Source organism: Acinonyx jubatus, chromosome A3 (genome assembly GCF_027475565.1).
Source record: "Acinonyx jubatus isolate Ajub_Pintada_27869175 chromosome A3, VMU_Ajub_asm_v1.0, whole genome shotgun sequence".
In the NCBI taxonomy this organism is placed as follows: Eukaryota; Metazoa; Chordata; class Mammalia; order Carnivora; family Felidae; genus Acinonyx; species Acinonyx jubatus.
The window spans coordinates 5,390,415-5,404,303 of NC_069388.1; the positions used below are offsets into that span (position 1 = coordinate 5,390,415).

The following is a 13,889-nucleotide window of genomic DNA, read 5'->3' on the forward strand; positions in this document are numbered from 1 at the left end:
AAGTGACTTACCCTGGGTCACAAAGTCAAGTAGTCTCCAGGTGATAGGAGTCTAGTCCGTGTTTCCGGAATGTTCTGGAACATTCATCTTTCCACTAGAGTGGTGTTTCTCAACCACACTATTGACATTCGGGCTGGACATTCTGTGCGGTGGGGCTGGACTGTGTGTTATAGAATGTTTAGCAGCATCCCTGGCCTCCACCACTGGACTGTGGTCCCAGCCCCCACCCCAGTGGCCACAACCAAAATATCGCCAGGAAGGCCCCCACGTGCTGGTTGAGAACAACTTGCGTAGAGGATAGGGCGCCTCTCTCTGTACGTCTTGCTTGAAGAACGCAGTCTTTTGATTTCCTTTTAATTCTTCATTTAAAAACACTGCCTGGGGAGCACCTGGGTGGCTCCGTCGGTTAAGCGTCCGGCTTGGGCTCAGGTCAAGATCTCACAGTCTGTGAGTTCAAGCCCCACGTGGGGCTCTGTGCTGACGGCTCTGAGCCTGGAGCCTCCTTCCGATTCTGTGTCTCCCTCCCTCTCTGCCCCTCCCCTGCTTGCACTCTGTCTCTCTCTCTCAAACATAAACATGAAAAATTTTTCTAAGAAACACTGCCTGGGGCCCTTGTTGGTTGGGGGGGGGGGGGGCATGGGAAGTGCATGCAGCGTGCAGGGACCTGGGGGGGAGGGGCTCAGATCTTGCCTCTGCACGGGCCCATGTTGGGTGTGCAGCCGTCCCCATCTCGGGTCACATTCTCCTAGAATTGTGACATCCCCCACCCTTCACCCAGCCCCCTTCTTACTCGTCATCCCTCTGGCCACTCTCCCCCCTTGGGTACCTTTCCTGGAGCAGAACAGCATCGCCCTGTTCTCACTGGACCAGTCTCCCTGCTAAGCCCCCTGTGCACACCCCACAAACACGATCCCCATAGCCCGGAGGAGACTCCACGCCCCACGGTGACACCCTGCTGGCTCTCACTGGTCCTGTCTGTTCTGCCCTGTCCCCCCCCCCCCCACCAGGAAGGTCTTCCCGCTGTATGCGGTGACCGTCCGCTGGGGGGAGGCATCCTCAGCGGCCCCCAGGAGCAGCCTCACCTGTGCTGGATGAGGGACGAGAGCTGGTCCATCTACCCTCCATCCTCCTCCTCCCGGTGGCCCTTGCTCTGCACCGTCCCATGGGCTCCCCCGGGGAAGGGAGCCTGATGCCCATAGCAGTGGTCTCCATCCATGTCTTTCCTTCCCGGCTCAGTCCCCCACGCCCCACCGATGCTTCCTGGGATGTCCTCCCGGAGAGACTGCTTCCCTGCCTGTGACAGGGTCTGCCCCCGGGGGACCCCAGACGGAGAGCCAGCTGCACTTGCCCCCACACCCGCCCACCTGCCAGCAGCGACCTCACACGGCCTGCGCCCGCTGCCCGCCCCCGACCATTGCCATCACGACAGGGACAGGGCGAGTCCCCACGGGCTCCCCCGCGTCTTCGGAATAAAACCAGGTTCTCGTCCTGTGCCCGCCCTCATCTGTCACACGCCGCCTCTCTCGCTTCCTTCCAGCCACCCCGGGCCCCCTGAACCACGGGCACCCCCGGGGCCTTTGCGCGTGCTGGCCCCACAGCCCGGACTCCTTTCCTCCGGGTCGGCGCGTGGCCGGCTCCTTCGCATCTCAGCCGGCCTGTCCCCCACTCGGGGAGGCCCCCTCCGACCCCGCGTCTCACGCAGCCTCCCTGGGCCAGCAGCCACGCTTCGCCCCATCACCCTGCTTTGCCGCGTCCACACTCAGCTGCCTGGGATCGCTTTCCCTCCGTGCACGGGTTTAGCCGTCGGCTGCTTCTCCCGCTTCCTCCAAAGTGCCAAAGGTGAGCTCCGTGAGGGCAGGCACCTCGCCCGCCTTATTCGCTGCAGTATCGCCCCGGAGATCAGTGCCTGGGAATGGTCGTGTTCAGAGAATGAATGCTTTAGAGGAAGAACGAACGAATGAATGAATGAATGAATGAACGAGTGACCCAGGAGAGTGCAGATCAGGAGTTGGCAGTGGGAACGGGGGGCGGGGGGGGAGAGGCCTGAAAGGGAGTGCTGAATCTCCCCACGTTCCCAAGACCCCCTCCCGTGGGCATCGGGAGTCCAGAGGAGCCCGTCCTGGGCGCTGGGCACCTGGTCCTCATGCCAGCTGGAAGCTGACAGCTGCAAGCCAGGAGACCCTGGCAAGGACTCCACGCGGCTCCCTCTGCGTCCCCCTCCTCCCCCCGTCATGCAGGAGGCCCCCCAGCTACGAGCAGGACACCAGCACTTGGCCGTGTTCCAAGAGAGGGGAGGGAGAGAAATCCAGCTCCCTTGGACAGCTGAGGAGCTCGGGAAATGCATTTAAAATAGCTATTCTAGCAGCTGCCGGCAGATTACTTTTTCCATGCAGACTGGATGGCTTTAATAAAAAATGAGAACTTCTCCATCTGCTCTCTAAAGATAAGCCCCCAGTTCCCCAAATCGGTGAGCGACAGAGGCCCAGGGGGCCCGGGGAGGCTGGGAGGTGCGTCAGGCCGGTGACAGAGCCGATTAGCCCGGATCCGGCAGCTCTCAGAGGCGGTTGGGGCCTCCCGGCTGTGGGATGGGAAGCCGAGGCCAAGAGCGGGACTCGAGTAATTAAGATGTCATTTAGTCCTGTGATCGCCCCGTCGGGCCCCCAGGGCCACGTGCCAGCCTGTCTCCTTTCCAGCTGTCAGATGGAAAACGGCCTGGTCACCGCGGGACCGAGAGGGGTCCCAGAGCTCGACCGGGAAGCAGCCTGGCCGACGCGGAACCCGGCCCAGAGCAGGCCCCACCTGACTGGGGCAAGATTAACCACCGGGGATGGGTACCGCGTACACCCCAAAAGACACGGCTGGTGGGAACCCCTAAAGGCCTCCTATCATGGCAGCTCTTCTACAGTTGTTAGAGACGGAGGGGGCAGACGCCGGTCCCGTGGGGCCCAGTGCTTCCGTTGTTGGGGGCGCGCACTGAGAAAAGGAATTTGAAATTGTGAACACGGAATTGTTAGACCCCTTCCAAGGGCCTGGGAAGTGAGAGGCCCTGGGCCCCAAGCTGCACGGGCTTCACAGTCCATGTGCGTGTGCGTGTGCGTGTGTGTGTGTGTGTGTGTGTGCACAGCACACAGCTGGGTCTTTCCACCTGAGCCAGACCTAGTACGTAGGATGTATTACGGTATCTGCCTCCTGACCCAGCGCCGGCTCTCGTCCCCGAATCGAGGACTGCTCCTTGCCAACCGTTTCCCAGAATTGGGAATGCCGAATCAGAAGGGTGTTGGACAGACACAGGACTAGAAAGGCAGAAAGAAAGAGAGGAGGGCCTGCCCAGAGAAGCCAAGTCTGTCTATACGAAAAGAATAGTGATTCGGTAGACGGGAGAGAGACTATAACTCAACAGGCAAGCGAGTCTGAAAAAGCCTGGAGCTTTACAAAAAAAAATTTTTTTTAATGTTTATTTATTTTTGAGAGAGAGAGAGACAGACAGAGTGTGAGCGGGGCAGGGACAGAGAGAGAGAGAGAGAGAGAGAGGGAGACACAGAATCGGAAGCAGGCTCCCACCTGTCGGCACTCTGTCTCCTCTCTCTCTCTCTCAAAAATAAATAAACATTAAAAAAAATTTTGAAAGGGGAACTGTTAACTTGTAGAGGATGGATAAGTTGCCAGTGATGGTCCAGAAGAGAGGCGAATGATCCGTGGTCAATAGAAAAGATAACCTCAGAGTTTCCTTCCCCCCGCCCTTTTTTTTTTTTTTTTTTTTTTTTTTTTTTTTTTGCTTGGTAGGACCCAAGACGATAAGCAGTGTTGTAGCTTTTTCATGGGTCTCTCTCAGCCACTCCTGAACCACCTTCCCTCATCCATGAACAAAATTACTGTGATGGGTTCTCACTGTGTGCTTCTCCGAGAGTCACGGTTCTGATTTTTTGAATATTCTATACTTGGAAATCAGTGTCCCTTCTATAGTTTCTTTGGCAGTAAGCTGATTTTATACCCCCTAAGTCATTCCAAAGAAAAAGTGCAAACTTAAGGCAGATGACCGTCCTCGTGTAAACTTCCTTTGGTTCTACCTCTTTTGCAGTTCCTGAATTTTTTTAAGAACCCAAGTTGTGGTTTCAAATGCAATCCAAATAACCTTTTCTCTACCAGGCTCCGTCTCGGCTGGTCAGAGCACACAGCGGAATAATCAAAAGGAAACAAGACGTAATTGCAATTCATACCTGCACTTGCGAGGGGCATTCAGGGATCCAGGTTGCAACTCACAAGACTCTTCTGAAAAATGCCCTCTGCTTCCCCTGCAAACCTATCAAACCCACCGCTGCATCAGAGCCCCTCATTCTCTGCCCATCAGCCTCACTCAACAGCTTATGATAGGAATGCTTTTGACTGCAAGCAATGGAAAACCCAACCATAAGAATAGTTACTGTTCGCTTAAACAGGCATATGTGGTCATAGGGCCAGCTTAGACACCCACCAACATCGTCAAGGATCCAGACTGCCCCTTCATACACCCATTGAAGTTTCATCCTCAAGCTGGTTGCCTCATTGTCACAAAGTGGCTACCACAGCCCCAAACATCATGCCCCCGGATGCAGCATCCCCAGCAGGAAAAAGAGGGCAGAGCCCAAGGGCCTTCTCCCCCAAAGCTTCAGTCTTTTTATTCAGGAAGAAAATCACTCCCAGATGCACCCCAGTAGAATTTTTCCTTTCTCCTCATCGTCTAAAAGTGGATCACATAACCACCCCTCGTTACAAAGGAGGCTAGGAAAGCAAGTGTTTGACAAAGTAGAAAAGAATCATCACGGCTGGCTGCGACCAAACGCGTCCCCTTGTCCCTGGGACAAGTCAGGTTCTGCACCCACAGCCTTAGGCCCATCGCTCACCTGTTGATCTATTTCTAATGAACACACGTCGTGGGTACCATTGTCTTCTAATGTACACAGGAGGGATAAAGAAGGTCAGAGACGTTGAGCAGCCAGTGAGTAAGCGGCTGAGCTGAGACTTGGGTCCAGTTATCATGACTTCAAAACCCGCTTTTTTTTTTTATTATTAAACCCCTAATACCCTATTTTTTGTCTTAGCGAGGGGAGGGCATGGAGGGACGGCGGATGGCTGGGTGGTTGCTGATGCACCAGGCTGGCTGCATTGCCAAGACCCTCGGGAACCTCGCCTGGGCACCTGGGGGTCTCCCTCTCGTTCGGCCTGGGTCCCCAGCTCCACGTTCCCTGCCTTCCTTGGAGGCTGTCACGCATGCCTCTTGCTGCTTGAAGGAGGGAGACTCTGTTCCGTCCGTTCCATGAGTCAGAGGGTCCATAGCTCGCCCTGAGCATCAGAGGTGGGGCGGACCCTCAGAGATGCTCTTGTCCGCAGGGCCAGCAGGGATGGACGGTGTGTGTCTGTCTGCGTCAGGAGGGGAAGGGAGGTGTCGGAATCACTCTGGGCCCCGTTGGGGCTGAGTTCTGATGGTCCTGACGGGACTGTACGCTGGGAGCCCCGGTCACCGTCAGGGCAGGCAGAATGTGATGGGGACACAGCTAGGCTCTGGGGGTGCGTCCTTCTGTTCCGCCAGCCCAGGAAGAGAGGCCCCCGCACCAGCTTTGGAGATCCGGGTCTGAGGATCCACTCCTCACCAATCGAGTGACCGTGGGCAAACCCTTCCCCATCCTGAGCCTGTCGGATGGGGAGAATCACAGCGGAACTGCCTCATCGGGAAGCTGCAGGGTTGAAGGAGCGGGTACGTGGAGAGCTGTCTGCAGCGCAAGTTATGCCATTCAGAAACTTACCACCGTCACCACCGCGGCTAAATGCTTCCTGCGGTTGGTCTTCGGTTAGACGAATCACGCAATCAATCACCCAAAGCTTTTCCTCCCCTGCCCCTGCCTTCTCTCCCTTCTGTGCTCCGAACCAGCTCTTCCAGCTGTGGGCGGTGGTATTTGTCTCTCCTGGGAGGATGTGTGGCCATGGCCAGCACAACAGCCCAGTTGCTAGAATCCTCCAGAATCTTCCAGAATCCCAGCCCCCCAGCTCACTTGTGGGTGGACCTTGGGCAAGATGCTTTCCTTCTCCACACACCTCGATGTTCTTTCCTCCTAAGAGGGCAGGATGTTTGCCGGAGGGGTGATTTGGAGAATGGGCCGTGGTCACGCCTGAGAGCCCCTCCCAGCGCCCACATGTCACTGGGTCTCCATGAAGGTCCGTCTTCTCCCCTCCTGGGAGCTCCTTCTCCCCCGTTCCACCACAGGTGAGATTGGGTCCAACCATCTCTGTGAGACACGACCGAGGGGCTGACAAAATGGACAAGCAGGTCTGGGAGAGGACACTGGGGTGGTGAGTTTCTTGTTTATTTTAAAGGTTATTTATTTATTTTGAGAGAGTGAGAGGGGGAGGGGCAGAGAGAGGGGGAGAGAGAATCCCAGGCAGCCTCCTCACTGTTCGCGCAGAGCCCTGTTCGGAACTCGAACTCACGAACCGTGAGATCACAACCTGAGCCGAAATCAACAGTTGGACGCTTAACTGACCGAGCCCCTCCAGACGCCCTGGTCAGTTTTTAATAAACAGAGGCAGAGGGGAGCTGCACACAGGAGGCCAGAGGGGAAGGCCATGACGTTGAGGGAGTTACTTCCCGAAGTTGTTAACTCACCAGGAAGTAGCTGTTTCCCTGAGGTTCCCGGCATTCTGCAGGCCTGGTCTGGGGGACCGGGATGTGGGGCGCAGCCGGGGGAGAGCGGGGGCTTGTCTTCTGCATCCCACCCAAGGGACGTGTCCCGGAGCCTGCTGAGTGGGCGGATCGGGCTCAGGAGGAAGGGAGGAGAGAGTGATGACAGGATGCGGGTTCCTCGCGGTCCTCGGGGCCGTCTACCCCAAAGTTCTGCCCCTCCCCCGGAATCACCCACCTGCCGACCCAGGGACAATCGCCTCACCCCCCGAGCCCGCCTGGCATTTATTCTGTACCCTCCACCCTGGCCCACCCTGACCCCTCACGAGGCTGGACGCAGCAATTGTTTGTTGGATGATTCTGTGTGTTTTTTTGGCCCAAGACACTTTTTACACAGGTGTTAACACACTGGCGAGACATTCTCGGAAGGAGGACCAATTTTTGTTTGTCCTGCCACATCACCCCCAAGAATCTTACAGGCATCTGGAGCTGTGTCGTCCCACATGGTAACCTGTTTAAATGTAAACAGAAGTGAAATTAAATTTAAAATTCTCTCCCTAGGGGTGCCTGGGTGGCTCAGTCGGTTGAGCGTCTGACTTTGGCTCATGATTTCTCGGTTCGTGAGTTCGAGCCCCACGTCAGGCTTTGTGTTGATAGTGTGGAGCCTGCTTGGGATTCTCTCCCCCCCCCCCAGAAAATAAATAAATATTAAGAAAAAACTTTTTAAAATTCTCTTCCTAGCCACACTAGCCACATCAAAGGCACTCCGTGGCCACATGTGACGAGCGGCTGCTGAACTGGATGGTGTAGACATGTCCCTGATCACAGAAGGTTCTCTTGGGCAGCACTGGACTTGAGGAAAGCCTTGGGTTGTTTTTTTTTTTAATTCTATGTTTTATTGGTGTTTTTTCGTAACACAAGTAACAACTCTTTGTCACAAAGCACTTAGAACATACAGAATACCACGAAGGCGCAAAGAGGGACCCACGCGGGCTGTCTGCTCAGCGACATACTGAATCACTGAGCGACCTTCCTAACGCGCGTTCTGTCGCTCAGTCCCTGAACGTCCCCAAGGAGGGGCAAGGAAGGAGAGGAAGAAATGAACAGACAACACTTGAAAACTCCTCCTCCGTTTGAGGGATTTGGGGTTGTTGTTGTTTTTGTTTTTTTTTTAACATTTATTTATTTTTGAGAGACTGAGAGGCAGACCATGAACGGGGGAGGGGCAGAGAGAGAGGGAGACACAGAATCCGAAGCAGGCTCCAGGCTCCGAGCTGTCAGCACAGAGCCCGACGGGGGGCTCGAACCCATGAACCGTAAGATCATGACCTGTGCCAAAGTCAGGCACTTAACTGACTGAGCCATCCAGGTGCCCCTCTATTTTTCTTTTAAAGCTTATTTATTTATTTTGAGAGAGAGAGAGAGACAGAATGCGAGTGGGGGAGAGGCAGAGAGAAACAGAGAGAGGGAGACACAGAATCGGAAGCAGGCTCCAGGCTCCGAGCTGTCAGCACAGAGCCCGACGCGGGGCTCAAACCCACAGACCAGGAGATCATGGCCTGAGCGGAGTCGGATGATCCACCGACTGAGCCACCCAGGCGCTCACCCCTCCATTTGAGGAATTTTGTAAAAGGCAGCCAGCTCACAGGCAGCCCGGGGAATGTAGTTCCCAGGGGTGGACATGGGGACACAGGGACAGTCACCGATGGCCTGTGCTGTCGACTGAAGTGTCCCCCCCCACAATTTATATGAGGCCCTAACCCCAATGTGACTATCTTGGGGGGTAATTAAGATCAAATGAGGTCATGAGCGGGAGGTCCTAATCCAGTGGTCTTGGTAAGAGGGGACAGACGGCTCTCTGTTCTGACTCTTCTGTCCGCAAGCCGGGCAGAACCCTCGCCAGACCCCACGACGCCGGCACCCGGACAGTCTCAGGCTCTCAGCCTCTACAAGGGCCCAGAGGTATGTATTTCTGTTGTGTGAAGCTCCCCTCGTTCTGTGGCCTGTTGTGACGGCGGCCCAGGCTCGCTGAGACATTCTGCAGTTCTGGAAACCCATCTCCACAAACTGGCCGTGCTGAACCAGAGACGTCCCCTCCATAATCCCCAGGACTTGTGGGTGTAGCTGTCGCTTGACATGGCAGGAGGGCTCTGCAGATGGGGCTAAGTGAATGACGTTGAGGTCGTCCGGGTGGGGCCTAACGGTGATCACCGGGGTCTTCGTGAGAGGAACAGGGGGGCTGGAGGGTCAGCGCTGGCTCTGAGGACAAAGGAAGGGGCCCCAGCAGCCCCTCGAAGCTGGGAAAGGCAAGGAGAGTGGAGCCTCCAGAAGCAAGGCAGACCCACCAACACCTTGGTTCCTGGCCAGTGAGACCCATTTCAGACTTCTGACCTCCGGAAGTGTAAGGCCGTAAGTCTGTGCTGTTTCAAGCTCCTAAGTGTGGGTGATGGGTTACAGCACCGTAGGAAGCACCCGCCCCGGGAAGTCCGTGATGGGCAGGTGCACGCGCCTCACTGAGTGTGGTCCTTTCCGGCCAGGCTGTTCGTCTCCGTGTTTGATGCTCATTTGCTCAGTGAACAGACAGCTCCGTGTTTGGTCCTCCCGATGCACCTGGCGGCGGGGGTGGCCGAGTGGCTAAGAGGGCAGACTTGAAAGGCACGCAGTCCCTGGTGTCCCCAGCGGCCGGCTGTGTGGCCTCGAACAAGCTACTTGCCCTCTCTGGGGCTTAGCCTTTCCTGCCCCCGACGCGGCTGTGAGGGCAGGCGTTCTCTCCTCGGCGGGTGTTCCTTCATCGCCTGTCCCGCGCCAGGCTCCCGGGTGCTGGGGAGACTGTGACAATTCCAGGAGCCAAGCTCCTGACCTTTGTGGAGCCCACGCTCCGGCGGGTTCAGGGGAAGAATGTCGTACCGGACCAGGTACGTAGCAGGTGTGGGGGCGATGTTGCCCACAGACTTCCTCCCGGAAGGGATCACGGAGGGTTCAGTGTCTCACCCAAGTTGACGTGAGTGGGTGCAGGCGGGACCTGGAATCCGGGTTTCATGCCCCAGGCCGGGGAGTGGGCCGGGGTGCAGTGCCGCAGGAAGGACTTTGTCCCCGCGTCTAGCGCAGTTCAGCCTCTAGGCTCTGTTTCTTTCGAAGGCACTAAAGTGCAGACAATCCCCAAAGGGTGTTGGGCTCTGAGAGCCCTGCTGGGGGCTGTGTGGCCAGCAAGACCTTGGAGGCCCGTGGGCCTCGTTCCCCGACTCAGCCTGGGGTTCCCAGGAAATGGCCTGCGTATGCTTCCCTCCCTCCCCACGGGCCGCATTGCCAGGCCTCGGGACTTTTGGGAAATCACTGGAGATATTCCAAGAACAAGAGGAAGCCTTGCGTCTCCCAGGCCCCCGATGGGCCTGGCTCCCAGCAGCAGAGAGGCAAGAAGCCAAAAGCCTGGGGTCATCCTCAGGACCAGAGGCTTTGTGGGGAAACAGGGCGATCCACTGGGGGCCAAGGGCCAAAGCTGGGCCTTACGTGTGTTTGCTTTGGCCAACTCCGTTCGTGAAGTCAGAAAAGAAAGGACATTGACCCTCACTGTCCAGCTTCCTTTGAAGACAGAATGGCGATGGGATGGAACCTTTCTCCCTAGAGCTGCCCTCCAGGCCCCCAGGCCCCAAGGTCCCCGGGGACTCTTCCCTCCTTTACGAGACCTCATTGGTGGTTGGCTTCGGTTCTCATTCCCAATTGTTTTGCCTCTGGGGACGTCTGCCAGAGTCTGGAGATTTTCAGTCTTTACAGATGGAGGGGCTGGGGCCGCTACTGGCAACAAGGGGGCTGAGGCAGGGACCCCGCAAGGTCCAGGGTGGCCCCACAGCAGAGAGAGATCCCGCTCCAGTGCCCATGATGCCACAGGCAAACCCTGAGAGAAGGAGACCGGTCTTACTTTGCATTCCCCCAAAAGCAGAGCCTGAGGCAAGGCTCGTGTCCCGATTGCTTTGTAAAGGTCATCTCAGAAGCAGAGAGGAGTGAACAACTGAGGCGAAAGAAAAGAGAGCAAAGACAAGGGTAGTTGCCCAGCTGGGTCTGCTGTCTGCACGGCTCCGGCCAACTGGGACCCTCGGGGCCAGAGAAACGTGCTCAGAGCCCGCCACGCGGGAGCAAAGCGCACGGGCATTGACCACCAGCTCCTCTCCGTTGGTCGCATCGGGGCTTCACCGGCTCCCTGTGAACTGGGAGCCTAGCAGCGGGTGGCCTTGATCATGGAGAACCCCACTCCCTGGCCACCTGCCCTGCCACTGTGAAAACCCCCTGTGGCCCACAGCACTCCAGCCCGGGACATCATGGCCACGTCAGGGAAGAGAGGACGAACGCAGCCCTCCCCCCCTCCCCCAACCTCACCTCTGCTTTTCCATGAACCCGGCGACCACGTCGTGCCCTCCTCCCTCCTGCCAAATCCTAACTCAGAAACCCACTGTACTTGAATCTTCCAACCAAGCAAAAGCCATGTGAAAAGGAAGAAGGCATCGCAGCCCTGGCCTCCCATACTGGGGGACCCCGGGCGCGTGGCCCCGGGAACTCGCCGAGCTTCTTTAACTGCAAAATTCGGCCTTTGCTGACCTTGAGTCCAAGCAGGTAAAGAGCACGCCATTCCACAAACTGATCTCTCAAGCGCAGACAAGGGAGAATAATGTTCCAAAGGCTGGACGATCTCACGACTCTCTGTTGAGAGGAATCCAGAGGTTCTCACGGTCTGCCTGTGCTCCCCCTCCGCCTCCTGGCCTGGCAGTGATAGGGTGGAGCCATGCTTCCTGGGTCAGAAGGACCCTGGTCCCCAGGGACGCCGGGGGCAGGCCATCTTGCTGGTGGACCAGGAAGGCGTTTCAGCACATCACCCACAAGGCAGGGTCCCCAGCATCCTGGAGCCTCGAGGAGCCGAGAACCAGTCCAGGGAGGCCAAAGGAAGAGGCCTCTCAGCCCACAAAGGCCAGCCCGCTCTTTACTAGGAAATACCATCCAAGCCCTGTCCCCACGGCCCCCTCCTTCCACCGCTCCCCCAAGGTCATTTGGGACAGAATTAAAAAGGAGCCCAGTGCTGAGGCGATCCGACTCATAAATGCGTGGAGACAACGAGACAGCCATTTGGAAAGAAGATAAAATTAATCCATTTCTCATCCCGAAGACCAGAGTAACTCCACGTGGGTCAGAGATCCACAGGAAACAGTGAAACCGTACAAGCCTTCGAAGGAGGCGTGGGTGGAGGGGAAGACTTCGACTATGAGGGAAAACCCGGACTGGCAGTTTCGTACAAATTCAACAAGATTTTTATTAACTTAAGAAAAACCTGTTGCATGGCAGAAGGCACCATATGCAAAATCCAAGGACCAAGGGAAAACTGAGAGATAACAGATTAATATTGTTTAAAATACATAGAACAGGGGCGCCTGGGTGGCTCAGTCGGTGAAGCGTCCAATGTCGGCTCAGGTCATGATCTCACGGTCCGGGAGTTCGAGCCCCGCGTCGGGCTCTGGGCTGACAGCTCAGAGCCTGGAGCCTGCTTCAGATTCTGTGTCTCCCTCTCTCTCTGACCCTCTCCCATTCATGGCCTGTCTCTCTCTGTCTCAAAAATAAATAAACATTAAAAATAATTTAAAAAATAAAATAAAATAAAGTACATAGAACGAAAAACAAAAACAAAAACAAAGAAACAAACACACAAAAACAAGGAAAACAGACCAAAAATAGTCTAGGAAAATGACCACAAGACACGAACAGCTAATTCACAAAGATATAAAATGGCAATTTTAGTAAATGAAAGGAGACAAGCAAGGGAAAGGCCAACGTCGGCTTCGCTGAGGCACCGTGGCTCACCCACCAGAAGGGCCAAGGTCAAAACCTCGACCCCAGGCTCCATTGGCAAGACTGGGAAGGGCCCTCATTCGCCTTGCTGGTGGGAGGTGCAGGGTGGTAGAACCAGCGTTTATCGAGGGAAATTTAGGCAAAACATCACACAAAACGATATATGCACCTACCTCCAAACCAGCCATCTCGCTTCCAGAATTTACCCCAAAGATGCACTTCCCACGATGTGGAAACGCACACACACAAGGTCGCTCATTGCACCATTGGTTGTATTTGCAGACTATTCCACGCGCAGGGGCGGCGTGAATAGGCTAAGGCATCTCTACCCCGCAGAGGACCGCACAGCTGCACAAAAGAACGAGCGAGCCCTCGACGCAGGACTCCAGAGTGATTTCCAGGAGATGTTGCCAACTCTAAACATCACAGTGCATGCCCTGCCTTCTGGGTAAGAAAAGGGGGAAACAGGAAAACATACGAAGAAAGGAAAACACAGAAGAGATAACCAGAAAACAATGAACTTGATTCCCATGAGCACGGAGCGGGGGGGGGGGGGGGGGGGGGGGGGGGGCGGGGGGGGGGAAGGGATCCAGGAGGGAGGGCTCTTCGCCGGCTTACGCCTTTCAGTCCCGTTTTGACATGTGGGAACACGCTGATGTCTTACGTGTCCAAAAATGTAAGACCGAATCAATACAATCCATCTAAGACTGGAAGGGAACAGACAAATGAACCCGAGTGTGTTTCAAATGAACGACGTCACCACACTGGGGTGGGGGGGGAGGGAAAAGGGAAAGAAAGCAAGAACGAACTCTACGAACTCCTCACTCGGTCCTGGGCAGCGCCGGGGTGCAGGGATGGAGGCTGAACCTGTCCTGAATGTAACGTCAACTCACATCTTTTGAATAGGTGTTGTTGGTATGCTCTCTGAGCAACACCATGGTGGGGCTGCTTTGGGTTGTAGAACCGAGCGTGTGAGTAAGTGTGTGGAGCCAGGATTCTCATCAGGAGAGAAGGGGTATCCGAGGGCTGGGACGGGAGATGCGCGGTGCAGGTGAAGTTGGCTGTGCCCAGGGCTTCGCAGAACAACGTCCGGGAGGAAAGGACAGGACGTCGGGCCGGGCGGTGGGGGCGTCGGACCATCCGCGGATTCGACAAAGTCTCTGCCAGCCCGACGGAGGGTCCCCCCGAGCAAGGACAGCCCGGGGACGTGTCCCGTGTTGGGTGGCTACAGGCAGGCTTTTGTGGCACCAGCTGCTCAACCATTTGTGGGCAGGCTTCCACGGGACCTCGACTTCAGTTTGAGAGGTGAGGGACCTCGTGCATGCTGGCAGATGGACACGACGCCCTGCCTGGCCGCGGGTCTGACAGGCAAACTTCTGGGTCCACACAGAGACGTGGAGGGAGCACG

At 56.2% G+C, this 13,889-nt stretch overlaps 1 long non-coding RNA gene across 1 annotated transcript; it reads right to left on the reverse strand.

Moving 5' to 3' along the window:
* Positions 1-6,324: 6,324 nt before the first annotated feature.
* On the reverse strand, positions 6,325-11,673 carry LOC113595746 (uncharacterized). Its single transcript, XR_003416347.2, has 3 exons — positions 11,243-11,673; positions 6,638-7,163; positions 6,325-6,480 (listed from the first exon to the last, which is right to left on the reverse strand). It is a non-coding gene; the product is annotated as an uncharacterized LOC113595746 (long non-coding RNA).
* Positions 11,674-13,889: the final 2,216 nt, after the last annotated feature.